General features: G+C 37.3%; 1 protein-coding gene and 1 non-coding gene across 3 annotated transcripts in view; both read right to left on the reverse strand.

The window, feature by feature from the left end:
- Pak1 (p21 (RAC1) activated kinase 1) overlaps positions 1-19,209 on the reverse strand; it is a 148,868-nt gene that overhangs the window by 122,055 nt on the left and 7,604 nt on the right. The gene's annotated exons all lie outside the window — the stretch shown is intronic.
- On the reverse strand, positions 10,734-10,806 carry Trnaa-agc (transfer RNA alanine (anticodon AGC)). The gene has a single exon. It is a non-coding gene; the product is annotated as a tRNA-Ala (tRNA).

The following is a 19,209-nucleotide window of genomic DNA, read 5'->3' on the forward strand; positions in this document are numbered from 1 at the left end:
GTTAATCTGTCTTTTGTTATAGTGACCTCTGCTATTAGACAAACAATGGGAAGAGAAGATATTTCTTTTCCTTAATACTTAAATATCCTCAAAACAACAAGGGAGCTATTATTATCCCAATTTTACAAAGTATGTGCACAGAAATGAAATGACTTCCCCCAAATCACATACCTAATAGACATGAAGCTGATTTGTAAGCAAACTGGGCATCTCCACTTTAAAGTCATCATTTTGTTTTTTGCATTGCATCTCACATTTTATTTTCATAATAACCCTATGAGGCAGGTAAGAGATATCATAATAATCCCATCTTACAAAGGAGAAAAACAATGCTTAAAGAAGTAATATTACTTTCTCAAGAACAAGTCACTAAGTGGCAGAACAATGGTTTGTACATAAATCTCTTGCCCTCAAATCTGTACTCTATATCCTAATCCACATTTCATCTTATACTGTGCCTTGCAGGGGGTGGTGTGGCAGAAATACACTTAACAGAGTTAAGTCAAAAGTCTGAGCTGTGGCCCTGACTCTTTTAACTTATTATATAATTTAAATGAATTATTTTTCCTATCTTGACCTCCATTTTCTCATCCATAAAATTAGGATGTTGGATTAGATCATTCCTAATGTTCCTTTCAGCTGGAAATCTAACTTGTACCAAGTTTATGAGAAGCTATTTCTTTAATTTCCTTGACACCCAATAGTAACTTTCTAAAAGAAAATAATATGACTGTATTTATGGTATAGATAAGGTAGGAAGTGCTCAGCACTGCAGAGTAGAAATTATCCACTGAATTTCATGCCTCCCTTCCTCAAATGCCCAAGATGTAAACAAAGAAAAGGCCACAGTCACCTAATAACATAATGTTGGCAAATCTAATAACATTCCAAGCACACTAAGGAGTGAAAGATGTGTTCATGGTGAGGCCCTTTCTCCCTCTGCTAGATTTATATTTTTATTCAGTAATCTCTCTTCCTAGGTTGGGACATCAGCTCTGCTTCACTTATAGCAGAGTATAAATACCATCAGATCTAAACAATGTAGAAATGATTTTTTTTGACTAAATAATGTTACAGAACCAAAAACAATGACATTTAACCCAAGACATAAGTTTTTCCCTTCCAAGAAATTGGAAAAGGGTAAAATTGGAATACACACAACTTTGGGCAAATTCCCTGTGTGTCCTAGTTTCTTTAAATATAAGTAAGAGAGAGCCCAAACTGATTCTAAACATCTTTCTCACTAGACCCTAATAAGTATTCTATATTTAGAAAATATGAAATGTATAAAAAAACAAAATTTGGGGGAAAGGGTATTGTGGTACAAATTTAAAACAATATCACAGAATAAAATATAAAGAAATGAGTTATGCTGCCAAGACAAAATATAAAATATGTATGGCCACAACACCCTGAATACATATTAGACATAAGCAAAAAGAAACCTCTATATCCCTTTGACAGCTGAAGTAAATAATTCATGTAAAGCTGCAGGATAAGACCCCAGAGGCAAAACCTGTATTCAGGCAGCTAAACCAGAGCTAAGTGGAATATGATCAAGATCTCAAGACCCGAAATAATCACTGAGAACCAGGAAATTGTCTTAAAAGAAAAGATACTCCTAATGAAGTCCCCAGAATAAAGTTCATGCACTTTAGCCAAGCATCATCATTCAGATTCTGCAAATATGTACTTATAAATATGCTTAATGAGCTAGGAATTTCCACCTACATTTGTTCATTTAATTCTCCCAACATCCTATTGGTTATATTCCCTATTTAATAGAATGGAGCGTGAAATTCAATGAGATAAAAAGACCAGGATGAAAATCCAAACTCTTAACTCCAAATTCAATAGGCTTTTCTCTCTTATTCCTATTATAATCTATCTCCTTCACTGTACAAGACCCTCAGACATACATTAACCAGTTTTATACCTCACAAGAACATGAAATAGACATTCAAGATTCCTCATGAACTGGTCCTTATCTACAATTACAGTTTTGAAATAGATGCTGTTGGCTGCCTACCCCACATCCATTCCTCTCTTCCTCCTTCCTAACACAGCCCTGATTTTCATCAGGTATTCATCCCTCATCAGCCTATGTAATTAAGGTGGTTTTCAAATTTTGCCGAGCAATCCAAATCACCTAGATGGTTTATAAATACCCAGATTCCTAGGATGCACAAACACAGTTTTTGACCCACAGGTCTAGGATGTGAGTTAAGATGTTCTCCTCCACCATCCCAGGTACTAGAGATCAAATCTAGAGCCTTAAGCATGCTAGATAAGTGCTCTACCACCAAGTTATAGTCCTTCATTTATTTTTATTTTGAGGTAAGGGTCTCACTAACTTGCCCACACTAGCCTCAACCTCCTGCCTCAGCCTCCCAAGTAGCTGGGATTACAGATTTGTACCATGGCACCTGGTGAGAATTTGCATTTTTATAAAGTTCCTAAGTGACCACATTTTGAAAAGCACTGTCTGTGGAAAAGATAACCCCATCCCTAGCTCCAGGGATAAATCCTGATTCTACATCCAAACCAAACATGACAATCTCATTCTTTTTGCCAATGCTGAGTTCTTAAATAGTAATTATTATTTACCAATCAGCACCTGGCATGTCCCTGGAAACTCTTCTAGCTCAGGAATGGGCAAATTCAATTTGAAGAGAAGAATTTTTTGTCCATTTTGGGGGATGAAGACAGTGGCTGGCTGACATTCTCTTCACTGACCCCCTCTTGTCCATCAAAGCTTATCTTCTTAACTGTTCTTATCAGCCAATTTACTACCATGATGAAAGCTAGCTTGGGGGCTAAAGTGCCAAAATAGGGTAAGACTGAACACAGGACAACCCTTTTGCTGAATATAAAAATCATTTGGATATCACATTAATTTATTGAGCAAAAGCTAGTATATGTTGTGGTGTTATTCCCAACTCTAAGAAGTGTGAATTTGTAGGTACAGTCCTCAGTGGCAAGTGATTTTTACACAAACTGTAGCAGAGGCAGCACAGTCCTAGTTCTAGCAGTTGAAGCAATAGTTTCCTGATTCTAGCAAAAACAGCAGCATCCTTAGGAGCTGTTTTTTTTAATATAGTTTGGAGAATCTGTTCCTAGAAGGTCAGTCTGGGTCCATTTCTTCAACTCCCACAAAGATTCTTTTTTTCCCCTTGTTGGAAACTAGACCCAGCCTTATGCATGCCAGATAGAAACGCTACCACCGAGTTATACCACCGCCCCTTAACAAGATTCTTAATCTCTCTGATAGAATGAATTCAGTTTGCCCCAATAGTAAGAACCCCAACTAAGTCAGGCATCATGGTACACACCTGTGATCCCACCAACTCAGGAGGCTGAAGCAGGAGGATCTCAAGTCTGAGACCAGCCTGGGAAACCTAGTGAGACCCTTTATCAAAATAAAAAATAAAAAAGGGCTGGGAATACAGCTCAGTGATAGAGTGCCCCTAGGTTCAATTCCCAGTACCAAAGGCAGGGGTTGGGCTCTAACCAATAAACAGTCCAACATTAAAGATAACACAATATTTACTATCATTGTCCCATAACACATGGCCCTTTCTTTCCGTGTCTTTGCATCAACTCTTCCTTCAGTGTGGAGTACCTATCTCAAAATCATCCAATTTGCAAAAGTTATGAACTTCCTCTATGATAAAGAGGAGTTGATCACAGATGAAAGAAAGAAAAGAGACTTGACAGAGGTGACAGCCCTGAAGAAATGAACAATGTGTCATCTGGTAGAGGAGGGACAGGCAAGAAGAAGAGAGTTATTTTAAGTGTAAAGGACAACCTTCATAAAAGCAGTAAGTAAGGTGTCACTTGCCACTAAGGACTGTACCTACAAATTCACAATTTCTTAGAATTGGAACCACAGCATACATTAGTTTTTGCTCAATAATGGTGAATCCAAGTTATTTTTACAACCAGTAGTCAGAATTTACTAAAAAATAATAATTGTGTACAAAAAATCTCCACTAAGAGCTACGTGGAAGATTCCTAGAGCAGAGATCAAAACACCTCAATGCTTACAATGCAGAAGGAAATATCTGAAAGAAAGATATCTGAAAAGATCAAAGGCACAACACAAAAACTATTCTTCAAAAGTGCAAATTCTGGGTTGGATTGTAGCTCAGTGGTAGAGCACTTGCGTCTCACATATGAGGCACTGGGTTCGATCCTCAGGACCACATTAAAAATAAATAAAGGTGTCCATCTATAACTAAAAATATTTTTAAAGAGTGCAAATTCATATAAATAACTGTAAAGAAAAAGGATTTAAGTTGTTGAAATATCTAAACCTAGATGTTAGTAAGAGAAAATTTCCCCCTAAAAATTCATTGATTCACAAAATATTATGCATCTAATACGCACTAAAATTCTAGGTGCTGAGGATACAGAAAGGTCCTGGCTTTCACAAGGCTTGTATTCTAATTGAAGGAGAATTAGAACAGAAGTTTCAAGGATAGGACTGTAAATTAAAAACACATGTTGCTGAGGATCATTTTAGCTTCTTTACCCATGGAATAATGATAGCCAAAATTTGTTGAGCTCTTGTTATATGTCAAAATCTGCTAAGTATTATACAATTATTACCTCATGTACCCTTACAGTAAACCTATGAAGTAGGTGTTAGTAGTACCAGTTAAGAATAAAGAGACTAAAACTACAGAGGTTAATTCACACAGTTAGTAAATGGGAGGGTCACAGGATTCAAAGTTAGGTCAGAGGCAGAGGTTTAACTATTACACAATATAGAAAGGATAAAATCAAATGACACAGAGTTTTGGTGAAATATGAGGTATGGAATTAATTTGGTAAAAGCCTTTTTTGTTTTTGGCTTTTCTTACCTCTTCCATATATAAGAAGGGGTTAGACACCCTAGGCTAATGTCATGTTCAGTTTCTGTTTCTATGATTTCAAGAATACAAAAAAATATTCAGGTACCTAGACCAATTATTCATGGAAAGGTACTCTGAAGGCTGCCACTGTGGAGTTCTTAGCCACTAGCTGTGCTTCTCTGGCTTCATTAAGGGGCACATTAGCATCACATTAATTGGTAGAAACAGCTGTAGCACAAACCTCCAGCAGATAGAAGGCTCGAGGCACAGAGAACAAAGGGAGACCAGGAAAGCAATGATTGGCTGACCTGGTGCTGGCTAGGTCAGGCCTGGCATTTGGTCCCTCTGCATTTCTAAATTCTCATGAATGTGGATACCCAGGCAGCAGCCCAAAGCTTCTCTCATTTCCATCTCAATCTCCAGGAAGAATTACAATAAGAACAAGAGCTACTGAGGCAGAGAACAGATTCTGAATATTAAAGTGCACACTAGGCAGAAACTGGCAAAACAAAGAACAAGACACATTTTCCTTTTCAACCTAACAAAGTGTAACAGTTACCATACACCTGCCATACAAGCTCTGGATCATACAATCTCTCTCTCTCTCTCTCTCTCTCTCTCTCTCTCTCTCTCTCTCTCTCTCTCTTTTAAATATTTTTTAGTTGTAGATGGACACAATGCCTTTATTTATCATTATGTGGCACTGAGGATAGCCCCTCATACAGTCTCTTTTGAGGAGCTTTTCCAAATCCCCTCAATTGTTCTTCACTTCTTCCCTTATCTCTATGTAAGTACATTACAGGAATCACAGGAATATAATGAATAAGGCACCATCCCAACCTCAGTGAGCTAAATCTAATGGGGGAACCAGCAAACACAGGGGATCTTGTAATCCAAGGATAACTAGTACCCCAAAACACTACTTCAACTATTCTTCAAAAGTGCAAATTCTTGGGCTGGGGATGTGGCTCAAGCCGTAGCGCGCTCGCCTGGCATGCATGAGGCTCGGGTTCTATCCTCAGCACCACATACAAACAAAGATGTTGTGTCCGCCGAAAACTAAAAAATAAATATTAAAATTAAAATATTAAAATATTAAATATTAAAATTGTTTTAAAAAAAAGTGCAAATTCTGGGTTGGATTGTAGCTCAGTGGTAGAGCGCTTGCCTCTCACATATGAGGCACTGGGTTCGATCCTCAGCACCACATTAAAAATAAATAAAGGTGTCCATCTATAACTAAAAACATTTTTTAAAGAGTGCAAATTCATATAAACAACTGTAAAGAAAAAGGATTTAAGTTGTTGAAATATATAAGCCTAGATGTTATTAAGAGAAAATGAACAATGTGTCATCTGGCAGAGGAGGGACAGGCAAGAAGAAGAGAGTTATTTTAAGTGTAAAGGACAACCTTCATAAAGGCAGTAAGTAAGGTGTCACTTGCCACTAAGGACTGCACCTACAAATTCAAGGTACCAAAATTTCTAATAAACCATCCCCCAAAATTGAGTGCATCTTTAATGGGGGGGAGGGTGATTTATAAGGTAAATCTAAAGCAATTTTGATAATTATTTAACAAAATTTAAGTTATAATTGCCACTAAGGTAATTCTTAAAGAACATCTGTCACTTCACATTGGCTTTCAAAACATGTTGATAAGATCAATTATGTAAAAACATTTAAGAGCTTTACTAGTTTTCCCAAGGGTCTTTCTTAAATCCTCTGTTACTTAAATCATTATCTTCTGACCCTCCTATTATGTCATTACCCACATTAATTTCCCTTTCGGTTTTTTAAATTTAGTTTTTAACTGATGAATAAAATATAAAAATTGCACACATTTATGGGATTTCCTTCAGTTTTAAAGTGGTCTAATTTTAAAATAGTTTGTATGTAGTTCAAGCCATTCTCCAATATCACTCTATTTCAACTTCATAAAACTCTTCAATTTTCATTTTAGAATCTATTAGTAGGGGTTGGGGATGTGGCTCAAACGGTAGCACACTCGCCTGGCATGCGTGCGGCCCGGGTTCTATCCTCAGCACCACATACAAACAAAGATGTTGTGTCTGCCGAGAACTAAAAAAAAAATAAATAAAATAAATATTTTTAAAAAAAGAATCTATTAGTACCATATTGTTAGATGTTCATCATCCTGCCATTAGAAAGGCACTTACTAATGAAAGGAGTGAGGAGGACAGAACCTAACAGTGAGCACAGAGGAATGTTAGAGTGGTACCTAATTATATAAATGGTCAGTCCCAATGGATATCGAGCAAATGTCTATACATCTAATTATAGTGCAAAAGATGAGGAAAGTGCTATGGAAATTCAAGAAAACTTTTAAAATATTTGTTTAACAATTATTCTATTCAATAACTCAACAAATATTTATTGAGAGCCTACTACATGTCAGGCACGGTTCAAGATACTGAGAAATAAAGAAACAAAATACTCTCTTCTATGAACTTATAATCACGAATGGTGATGAAGACTGGGAATGCGCACATGGAAAAAATGATATACAAGTTGGATCTTGAAGAATTAAGAGTTTTAACAAAGAAGAAAAGGAATTCCAAGCTAAGGGAATAGGATGATATTATGTGAAATTGAAAAAAACAGAAAATCCTTTTAGATGATGGAGTACGATCAGCAAAGATGAGGCTGAAGAAGTAGCTGGGTAACAAGTTCCAATTGTTAAGTTCACTAAATAACAAATTAACTTGCATATTCTCCTACCAACAATGATGGCTTTGGAGCCAACAGCTACAGGATTAGAAAAATTATTCCAGGCAGAATGACGTTGAATAAGAGGGCAGAAAGACTGGCCTTCTAACTACTAGTTCAAAAATTACTAAAAAGCTGGGCATGGTGGCACATGCCTGTAATCCCAGCAGCTCCAGAGGTTGAGACAGGAGGATCACAAGTTCAAAGCCAGCCTCAGCAACTTAGCAAGGCCAGCAATGCAGTGAGACCCTATCTCTAAATAAAATACAAAAAAGGTCTGGGAATGGAGCCTGGGGTTGTGGCTCAGTGGTAGAGTGCTCACCTAGTATGCACGAGGCACTGGGTTCGATCCTCAGCACCACATAAATGTGAAATAAAGATAATGTGTCCACCTAAAACACTAAAAAATAAATATTAAAAAATAAAAAAAGGTCTGGGGATATCTCAGTGGTTAAGTGCCCCTGAGTTCAATCCCTGATACCAAAAAAAAAAAAAAAGTTACTAAAAGCTACTGAACAGATGATTATAGCCTATACCTGAGCAGAAGAAGCAAAGAAAGAGAAACAAGTTCCAAAAAACAACACTTCAGGGATAAAACTGACAAGGCTTAATAATCAATTTTACTGATATTATGGGTTTAATTCAGCAAATGTTTCCAATACTGGTATGTTCCAGGCATTACACTAAGTGATGGGGTACAAGGGTAAACAAAAGAGACATGACTCTTAACTCCATTAAGCTGAAAGTCCTGATGTATAACAGTCAAGTAAATATACAATTATAAATTACAATTACAATATACAAATCATTACAAATGCCATTACAGAGAATAACAAAATGCTACAAGAGGAAAACAAAGGGGATCTTCTTTAGATGAGTAAGGTCCTAGCTCAAAGTAGATACTGAATATTTATTCACGAAAGGAAGAAACGGAAGGAGGCAGAAGTCAGACTCTATGAAGAGCATTACCAGGGAGCAGCAGTATGAGGGTCCGGAAGAAAGACCTTCTCAAACTTTGTAGAACAGAGAGAAAAAAAAAAAATGTTAGTCACTCTGAAGCACAGCCACTGAGGTGGAGAGTAGCACAAAAAGAAGTTAGAAAAACAAAAGAAAGGGCCAGGTCATTCAGAATCTTATAATCATGTATAGGATGTTCTATTTTCTTCTAAATGAAAGGGGGAAAAAACCTTAAATAAGTTTTAAGGAGAAAAACTCAGTTAAAAGGTTAGTGCACTAGTCCAGGGGTAAACATTGAGATAATCTGAATCAGAGAGGTGATGACAGGAGAGGCAGATGGAATAAGAAAATGCATAATAAATACAACTAACAAGACTAGAAATGTAGTACATGTAGAAGAAAAGGAAGATGGAGGTGTCAGTGATGATAAACTTCTGGTTTGAGCAGCTAAGGAAATAAAGATGCCACTTACTAAACCAGGATAACGAGGCCAGAACAGGTTAATAGGACAAGATGAAGAATGTGATTTTAAAGTACAGTAAGTAAAAGACATTGATCTCTGGGTGAAACTATAGAGCAGGCAACTGAACATAGGGGTCTAGAGGTAAGAAGAAAGATTCAGGCTAGAAACATCCAAGAAAATAAAGGAGTCATTATCTACAAACATCCAAAGGTAGGAGAACAAGGAAAATCAAGAAGGAAGAACACCCTGGAAGACTAGAAGAGAATTCTCTCTTGGGGCATTCTAACATTTAAATTCAAGGTAGAAAAAGGCAATACAATAAAGAGGAATGACAGAGGTAGGAAACAACAAGGTAAGTGATATCTTGCTGTGTTGCCTAAGCTGGCCTTGAACTCCTGGGCTCTTCTGCCTCATCCTTCAAAGTAGTCACCACCACGCCCAGCAGAGAACACCACTATAAAGAGGAAGTAATTAAGAATGGCAACTGATGAGAGGTCCAGCGAGGTGGCATGTGACTATAATTCCAGCAGCTCAGGACATTGAGGCAGGAGGATCAAGAGTTCAAAGCCAGCCTCAGCAAAAGCAAGGTGCTAAGCAACTCAGTAAGACCCTGTCTCTAAATAAAATAAAAAATAGGGCTGGGGGTGTGGCTCAGTGGTCAAAACACACCCCACTAACTGCCAAAACAAAAAACTGATGAGAGGTCCAGTGAGATGATAATGAAAAGGGAATTCTATGGGACACCCAGGCACCATGAACCTTTTTTTTTTTTTTTTTCCTTTTGGAACTGGGGATTAAACTCAGGGTCATTCAACCACTGAGCCACATCCCCAGCCCTTTTTACTTTACATTTTGAGATAAGGTCTCATTGAGTTGCTTAAGGCCTTGATAAGTGGCTGAGGCTGCCCTTAAACCTGTGATCCTCCTGCCTCACAGTCCTGAGCCACTGGGATTACAGTGTGTGCCAACACTCCCAGAACCATGAGCCTCTAGACGAAAAAAATACATCAGTGCCTATGAAGTGGCCATGCAAACCAAAATGAAATAAAACAAAAAACCTAAATCTGATCAAGTGTGGGAGGCCAACTAGCACGTGACCGTATCAGTCTCCCATACTGAGGGGTGTGGCATCGTGAAGTCATGCTGCTGGATAGCCACGGTCTTCTAGGGTTCCAGCGAGTGACTGTGTCTCCTGCATGGGCATGCCTTCCTACATCCCCATGGGTGGAGCTATGCTCACCTATTCCTTTGTAATATTACCCCTGCCCTGTTTGGGATAGAATGTTCCATGGAAATGCCTTTTGTGTGTCCCCTTCTCTTACTCTGCCCTTGGGTGTGGCCTACCTAGATGGCAGTCAACTTGCTGACAGCAGACATTATGAAGCTAGACTCAACCCCCTGAAACCTGACCCCCTGCCTCATTTGAATAACTTCTCCTCAATAAAAGGGGTCTGCCCTTAAGGTCAGAAGAGCCGTCACAGCACCCTCAAAGAAAAAGGTATTTCTGTCTCTTTTTTTTTTTTTAGAGAGAGAGCGAATTTTAATATTTATTTTTTAGTTTTCGGCGGACACAACATCTTTGTTTGTATGTGGTGCTGAGGATCCAACCCGGGCCGCACGCATGCCAGGCAAGCGCGCTACCACTTGAGCCACATCCCCAGCCCAATATCTTTATTATTTTTTTTTCTTTTTGGTGGTACTGGAGATTGAACCCAGGGCCTTGTGCATGCTGGTGGTACTGGGGATTGAACCCAGGGCCTTGTGCATGCTAGGCAAACACTCTACCAACTGAGCTATGCCCCCAGCTATTTCTGTCTCTTGTATGGTTATTTCACACAGCCCAGTTAGCCCAGTTCCCCTCAAGTGATCCCTGAGTGTTTTAGTCACGTGCAACCCAGCAATCAAACTTATAAATATAGCTATTAATTTACAAGAAATATGTAGGACCAAGGAACTTGTTAAATTGTGGGATACAAAATCCACAGGGAGTAACCTACAGAACAGTGTGGTTTCCTCAACAAATAAATTGAAAGGAGGGGGAAAAAGAGATTGAGAGGGAATTTAGAGATACCTAAAGACACAAAAGATGTGTAAGGTGCAGGCCTTACTTGGTTTTGTTCCAAACTGATTAAGAAAATAAATAAAAATCAGCAAGACATCTGAATCACAACTTAATTTCTTTTTTGTACCAAGTATGTAAACCCAAGGTGCTTTACCACCGATATCCCCAGCCCTTTGTTTTTTTTTTTTGTTGTTGTTGTTCTTTGGTTGGTTTTTTGGGTTTTTTTTATTTTTTTGAGACAAGGTCTTACTGAGTTGCTTAGGGCCTCACTAAATTGCAAAGGCTGGCTTTGAGCTTATGATCCTTCTGCCTCAGCCTCCCAAATCACTGGGATTATAGGTGTGCACCATCATGCCCAGCACACCTGAATATTTTGATGATATTATGGAATGACTGAGTATGGAGGAGAGGAGCTATGTTTTTTGTTGTTGTTGTTTGCTTTTTTTTTTTTTTTAAGTAGACAATGGGGTCATCAGTGGCCTTAGCAAGAGCACTTGTAATGAGGTAGTGGGGGTAGAAGTAGAGTGAAACAGGCTGCGTAGTAAATAGGGGTAAGGAACTAGAAGCAGCAGTTGTAAACAGCTACTTAAGACGACTAGCTTTGAAGGAGAGCAGAGAGGGTTTAGCTAGTGTCTGACATGGGATCTCAGGAACACTTGTGTTTCGTGGAGAAGAAAAAAGTTGTTTTCCTTTAAATAGAATGTCTGAATATTGCTTTTTTTGTTTTCTGTAGAAAACAAAATTTAAAGAAGACAAAGAGATTCCCAAGAAGGGACCATGGGAAGGAATCCAAAAGCATGTGGAGGAACAGCCCTTTCCTAGAAAAGGGATCACTTCTTTTGTCATCAAAGAAGGGTGTCTTAGTCTGTTTTCTGTTGCTGATAACAAAACAGCTAAGACTCGGTAATTTTTAAAAAACAGAGATTAACTGGCTCACAGTTTTAGAGACTAGTAAGTTCAAAAGCAGGGTCCTGGTGAGTGCTCCATGCTGCTTCAACTCATGGCAGAAGGCAGAAGGGCAAGGAGGGAAGTGTAGAAGAGGCAAAACACAAGGGACTCTCCCTTTAAAACAACTTATTCTTCTGATAACTAATCCAGTCCCATTAGTCCCTCTCAATGACCTAATCATCCCTTAAAGGCCCAATTCCCAACATCACAACAGCCATCAAATTTCAATATGAGTTTTGTAGAGGACAGACAATATTCAAACCATAGCAAAGGGGCAGAGGCAAGAATGGATACAAATACAAGTAGATCTTTAGATTTTAAACAGTGGGAATGCAGGGCACTATCTCATCTATAATATGTGAGGACAAGGCAGGGCATGGGGTCGGAAAGTGAGAAGAAGAGAGAGAAGGTGAAGAATCAGGGAAAAACTGAAGAAAAGTGTGCAATTTTCAGGGCTAGAAAACAAGGAGATACATAGCTTGTGGAAAAGGGAAATGAATCAATTAAATAGAACAACTTCTGAGGAAATCATTTTTAAAAAAAAAGGCTGCAGAGTTATTTTCAGTTTGCAAATATTAAATCCTCTCAAAGAGCCCATTAGGTTTCGTACCCCTTGATCCAGTAATCCTACCTATGGAAATGTATTCTAAAGGAATTTCTGAAAGGAGAAAGCTATAAGCAAGATTATAGGAAAAACACTGTACACATTGATATGTGTATATCAATGTAATTTATAATTAAAAAAAAGGCATAAGTGGTTGTGATAGTTTTATGTGTCACCTTGGTTAGACTATAGTTTCCACTTATTCAATTAAATGCTAATCCAAAGGAGGCTGAGACAGGAGGGTCGCAAGTTCAAAGCCAGCCTCAGCAATTTAGCAAGGCCCTGCCTCAAAATAAAAAATAAAAAGGGCCAGGAATGTATATCAGTGGTTGAGCATCCCTAGGTTCAATCCAAAAATAAATAAATAAACTAACCATTAACTAAAAACAACACTAATCCTGGTGTTGCTATAAAGTAATATAGATACAATTAATGTGTAGAATCAATTGACCTCTGTAATTGTGTGGATTTAACCCTGTTGACCTTAAGAACAAAACTAAGGTTTCCCTGAAAAAGAATTCCCCTATTGGTTTCACTTTTCTGGGAGAACCCCAACAGACAAAATAGTTTGAGGATAATTATGAAATGTAATACTAAATTTTATAGTAAAAATGAAGGAGTAACGTGACAAGAATAATTATAGAACAAGAAAAAATGGCAAACTCTGCTCTATATTATAGCTATGCAAAGATGTATGTTTATATAAACCAAAAAAGAGAAACAGAGCTTGTTAGAATGATAGTATCATAACTGAATTTTAAATGAATTAAAAGTGCTACAAAGCAAGTGTGTAGATAGAGTTCTGTTATTTTAATGGAAGAATATTATGTCTGTTAACCCTTAGAAATGTGAGGCACTTTAAAGAAAATAATACTAATATAAAAGAAAACTGCCACTGTTTTTCAACTGACTTGAATTGTAGTATAAAGAACTGACCCTGTAGAAGGCAAAGGACCTCAATCTAATGTCATTTGTTAGTAATGTGAAATTCCTCAATTCAAATAAAAAAAAAAAAATACCCAGAATGGTTGGTGATCTTAAGAATTTTCCGGCCAGGCATAGTGGCACACACCTGTAATCCCAGTGCATGGGAGGCTGAGGCAGGAAGATTGCAAGTTCAAAACCAACTTCAGCAATTTAGCTAGGCCCTAAGCAACTTAGAGAGACAAAAAAAGAAAAAAGAAAAGAAAAAAAATCCACACTCCTAGAAAGCATCAGGGCATGCCTTCAACTTTTATTCAGGTTAGAGATACTTGCACTAGGCAGCTATATATTTAGCACATTGAGGTTTCTTCTTTGCTACCCTCTCAGAGAGATACTAAAAGGATTCCTTTATATTTGTTACACTTGGAAAAAAACAAATTTTCTTAGTAAAGAAGTCATATGCAGCATGGCCTAGCATGCACAAGGCCCTACGTTCAATCACTGAGACCAAAAAAAAAAAAAAAAAGAAAGAAAGAAAAGGCGTGGATCAGAGTTTGTGTGTATGCTTTCATTCATTCATTAAAAAAAATGAGTGCGTACTATATGCTAAGCACTGGAAATACAACAGTGAAGCAAAAAAAGATACTTTTATTTTAAGGAAAAGGGTACTATATTAAAACTTTTTCTCTTTAAGGGCCATGTCTTAAAGATAAATGATTCTCTGAAGTTTAGGATCTAGTAGGGCAAATAAACATTAATCAAATAAAGCCATAGAGAAGCAGGTATGGCTCTATGTATATGCTAACATGTTTAATAGTAGAGTATTCTGATACCTGAAACTTATTTTGAAATGATTCAAAATAATACGGATTAATGAACACATTGAGGGATGAACAGACATGCAATAAAGCAAATACAGCAAAATATGATAGAATCTAAATAAAAGATGTTCGTGTACATATTCCCCATCCCTGTATTTTATTATTTATTTATTTATTTGTGGTGGTGGGTATTGAACCCATGGCCTTGTGCACACAAGGATAGCACTCTACCAACTGAGCTATACCCACAACCCTCGCATTTTATAATTTAAAAAGAACTTTTTAATCAATACCCAAAAATCAAAGGCATTTCTATATCAGTGACAAATCCACAGAAAGGGAAACAAAGAAAACCACCCCATTTTCAATACGCTCAAAAAACAAAACAAAAAAAAAATACTTGGGAATCAACTTAAGGAAAGAGGTGAAAGATCTATATAATGATAATTACAGAACCCTAAAGAAAGAAATTAAAGAAGATCTTAGAAGATGGAAAGGTCTACCTTGCTCTTGGATAGGCAGAATTAATATTATCAAAAGGACCATACTTCCGAAAGCACTATACAGATTTAATGCAATTCTGACCAAAATTCCAATGACATTCCTCACAGAAATAGAAAAAGCAATCATGAAATTCATCTAGAAAATAAGAGACCCAGAATAGCTAAAGCAGTCCTTAGCAGGAAAAGTGAAGCAGGTGGCATCACTATATCAGACCTCAAAATACTACAGAGCAATAGTAACAAAAACAGCATGGTATTGGCACCAAAACAGACTGGTAGACCAATGGTACAGAACAGAGAACACAGAGACTAACTCACAAAACTACAATTATCTTATATTAGACAAAGGTGCCAAGAACATGCATTGGAGAAAAGATAGCCTCTTCAACAAATGGTGCTGGGAAAATTGGAAATCCATATGCAACAAAATGAAATTAAACCCCTATCTCTCACCATGCACAAAACTCAACTCAAAATGGATCAAGGACTTAGGAATAAAACCAGAGAACCTGCATCTAATAAAAGAAAAAGTAGGCTTTAACCTCCCTCATGTGGGATTAGGCCCCAACTTCCTTAATAAGATTCCTGTGGCCCAAGAATTAAAATCAAAAATCAATAAATGGGATGAACTCAAACTAAAAAGTTTCTTCTCAGCAAAAGAAACAATCTGTGAGGTGAATAGAGAGCCTACATCTTGGGAGCAATCTTTACCCCTCACACATCAGATAGAGCACTAATCTCTAGGGCATATAAAGAACTCAAAAAGCTAAGCACGAAAAAAACAAATAATCCAATAACAAGTGGGCCAAGGACCTGAACAGACACTTCTAAGAAGATGATGTACAATCAATCAACAAATACATGAAAAAATGATCATCATCACTAGCAATTAGAGAAATGCAAATCAAAACCAGTCTAAGATTTCATCTCACTCCAGTCAGAATGGGAGCTATTATGAAGAAAAACAACAAGTGTTGGTGAGGATGTGGGGGAAAACGTACACTTATACACTGCTGGTGGGACTGCAAATTGGTGCAGTCAATATGGAAAGCAGTATGGAGATTTCTTGGAAAACTGAGAATGGAACCACCATTTGACCCAGCTATCCCTCTCCTTGCTCTATACCTGAAGACTTAAAAACAGCATACTACAGGGACACAACCACATTAATGTTTAAAGCAGCACAATTCAAAATAGCTAAACTGTGGAACCAACCTAGATGCCTTTCAATAGATGAATGGATTAAAAAATGTGGCATATATACACAATGGAATACTACTCAGCAATAAAAGAGAATAAAATCATGGCATTTCCAGGTACATGGATGGAGTTTGAGAAGATAATGCTAAGTGAAGTTAGCCAATCCCAAAAAACCAAATGCCGAATGTTTTCTCTGATATAGGGAGGCTGATTCATAGTGGAATACAGAGCGGGAGCACGGGAGGAATAGACAAACTCCAGATAGGGAAGAGGGGTTGGAGGGGAAGGAGGGGGCATGGGGTTATTAATGATGGTGGAATGTGATGATCATTATTATCCAAAATACAGGTATGAAGACACGAATTGGTGTGAATATACTGTGTATACAACCAGAGATATGAAAAATTGTGCTCTATATGTGTAATAAGAATTGTAATGCATTCCGCTGTCACATATAAATAAAAAATTAAAAAAAAGAACTTTGAAACATACATAAAAGTTGAAAGAAGTTTACAACAGAAGTTTCAAGATGAGTTAACTCAAAGGAGAATTTTTTTTAATTGTGGAATTCAACCTTAGATCTATTGTATTAAGGATATCCAGAGGCAGGATCAAGACCACTTACAAACTTGAAATAATCAATTTGTTCCTCAATATTTATCTGTGTGTTTGTTTTAACTGACAATAGAATATTCTGCTCTCAAGACACTATGTTTAAAATTGCTGGTTCATGTTCTTATTTTGATTCTCTATGGTGGGGGACTGCAGGGAGGTTTTGGCAATTACTAATTGCCTCAGGAACCTGGATTTTTTTTTTAAACCTGGAATTATTCAGAAGTCAAGGGAAAATAAAGGAAACGCCACTGGTCAAGGGAGTACACAAATGAACGATTAGGAGAAGAGCAAACACCAGATTTGGAGACAGAAGATTTGAATTAAAGATTCCAGTTTCCAACCTCTCAGCTATATTATCATGCACAAGCCACCTAACATCTCTTCATCTGTAAAAATATAATATCTTAGAGCAGAATTCAATTATGAGACTGTATGTGAAAGTGTGTGTATATATGTCACTGTATACACACACACACACACATCAAATATCTCTAGGCTACTCAAGAAATTTAAATTTTCAAAATTATATCATGGATTTTTCCAGTTTGATCATCTGGTTTTTGTTTATTCTTCTTAAGTTGCTTTATAAATTTATAAAGATATCTTCTTGAAATTAACTATCAAATAAAATCCATTCTGAGGGGCTGGGGGTAGATTAGTGGTAGAACACATTGATGAGCTGGGTTCAACATCCAGTGCCAAATTTAAAAAAAAAAAAAAAATCTACCCTGAAAACCTCATACTCTGGGCTAGACAACTCCAGATGAGAAATAATTTTAAATAAAAGAGAATGGTATGAAATAGTAATTATCCAACAGGTGATAGAGGATTAAGAGTCTATCCAACTATATAAAGTCCCATTCCACCCATAACCCAACCTGGAAATTTATAAATTGTGCTCCTCTAGTCCACTGGGAATTCTTTCCATAGTGAAATGCTGTTACTGATGGACTATGTCCTACTGTATTATAGGGAAAGGGTCATGGCAGAAGGTTAAGAATCACTGTTACAAATATTTGAGCTGGAGAAATTGATATCAAATTCAACAGATCTATATGACACCTAAGGAAAACAGGCTTAGGGTGACTTATTTGACTTGCTATAATCACACAATAAATAATCATTAAAATATCTGCAAATTCCAACTTGATATCTCCAAATTGCCTCACTTGTACAAGAACATAGAGGAATCTCTTACAGGAATGAAAAAAATACACACACACACACACATTTTAGAATTCAATAAAAAATCAAATATAAAGTGCTTGGTACTATGTAAGTCTTCATTCAGTAAAAGACTGTTTGAAGCAGGGAGTGGTGGTTCACACCCAATCCCAGCAACTCTGGAAGCTGTGGAAGGAGGATTTGTGAATTCAAAGTTATCCTCAGCAACTTGGCAAGACATTTAGCAACTCATTGAGACCCTGTCTCTAAATAAAATGCAAAAAAAAGACTGGGGATGTGGTCCAGTGGTTAAGCGCCCTTGGGTTCAATCCCTGGTAGGAAAAATAAATAAATAAATAAAAGATTTTTTGAAGGGATGTGGGTGTAGCTCAGTGGTAGGACCAAGCATGCTAGGCAAGTGTTCCAAGTTCCATGGCAATGAAGCTGATGATGTTGATTTGTTCCTGAGCTCATTTATTCCCAAAATACAATGAGGTTAAGGAGCAAAGGTTACTGGGAAACAGGGAGATCACTATGCCAAACTCATTTTTCAAAAAGATAAGAAGGAAATAGATGAAATTATAATATTGGTATGATAAAATTCTGATGAATTTGTTAGAGGTATTTTAATCTCTAATCTCCAAATTTGTGTAAGAAAAATTTACTCTTCCATAATAAAAGAAATATAAACATATCTTTAAGACAAACAAGATGGTTTAGGTAGACACTCAACTTGGAAGAGAAAGTATCTGAAAATATTTTAGGTTGCTGGACCCTGCTTACTAACTCCTGGGGGGAAAAAATCCCAGCAATTAAGAATTCTAAGAACCTCAAACTTAAAAACACCTTTGGAGATCATTTACTGCAAACTCCCAGCTAAGAGCCAATATCAGCCAAACACTTTCCAGCTTACCAACTGCTATACATAAATTCACAGAGCTAGCTTGATCCTCACAATCCTGTAAAGGAGTGAGACAGCTATGGCATAATGAGAAACATCAGTTCAAGTCAGAAAGATCTGGCTTCAAATCATAAATATGATGTATAGCCTCAGGCAATTAAATTAACCTCTCAGTTTTCTCTTCTATAAAATGAAGGCAAAAGAACACCTGTCCTAGATAACCTAGGGGATTGTTTGAAGAACAATGTGAGATCTTATTAGTGAAAGTACCTTAGACACTATACAAAAGGCCTTTCATCATCTGGATCCTGTCTCTGCTTTCACCACTCCCCACCTTGAGTCCCACCATCTAAGCATTCTAAACTACTCAGGGTTCCCCACACAGGCTCTTGAATCTTCTGGCCCTCCTAACTGCTCTTCTAGAGGCCCTTCCTCTCCCCTGTTGCTACCACTCCTCCAGTGTT

This window comes from Marmota monax, unplaced genomic scaffold (assembly GCF_021218885.2).
Source record: "Marmota monax isolate L192 unplaced genomic scaffold, Marmota_monax_Labrador192_F-V1.1 WCK01_AAM20220418_F8-fsc00068, whole genome shotgun sequence".
Taxonomy (NCBI): Eukaryota; Metazoa; Chordata; class Mammalia; order Rodentia; family Sciuridae; genus Marmota; species Marmota monax.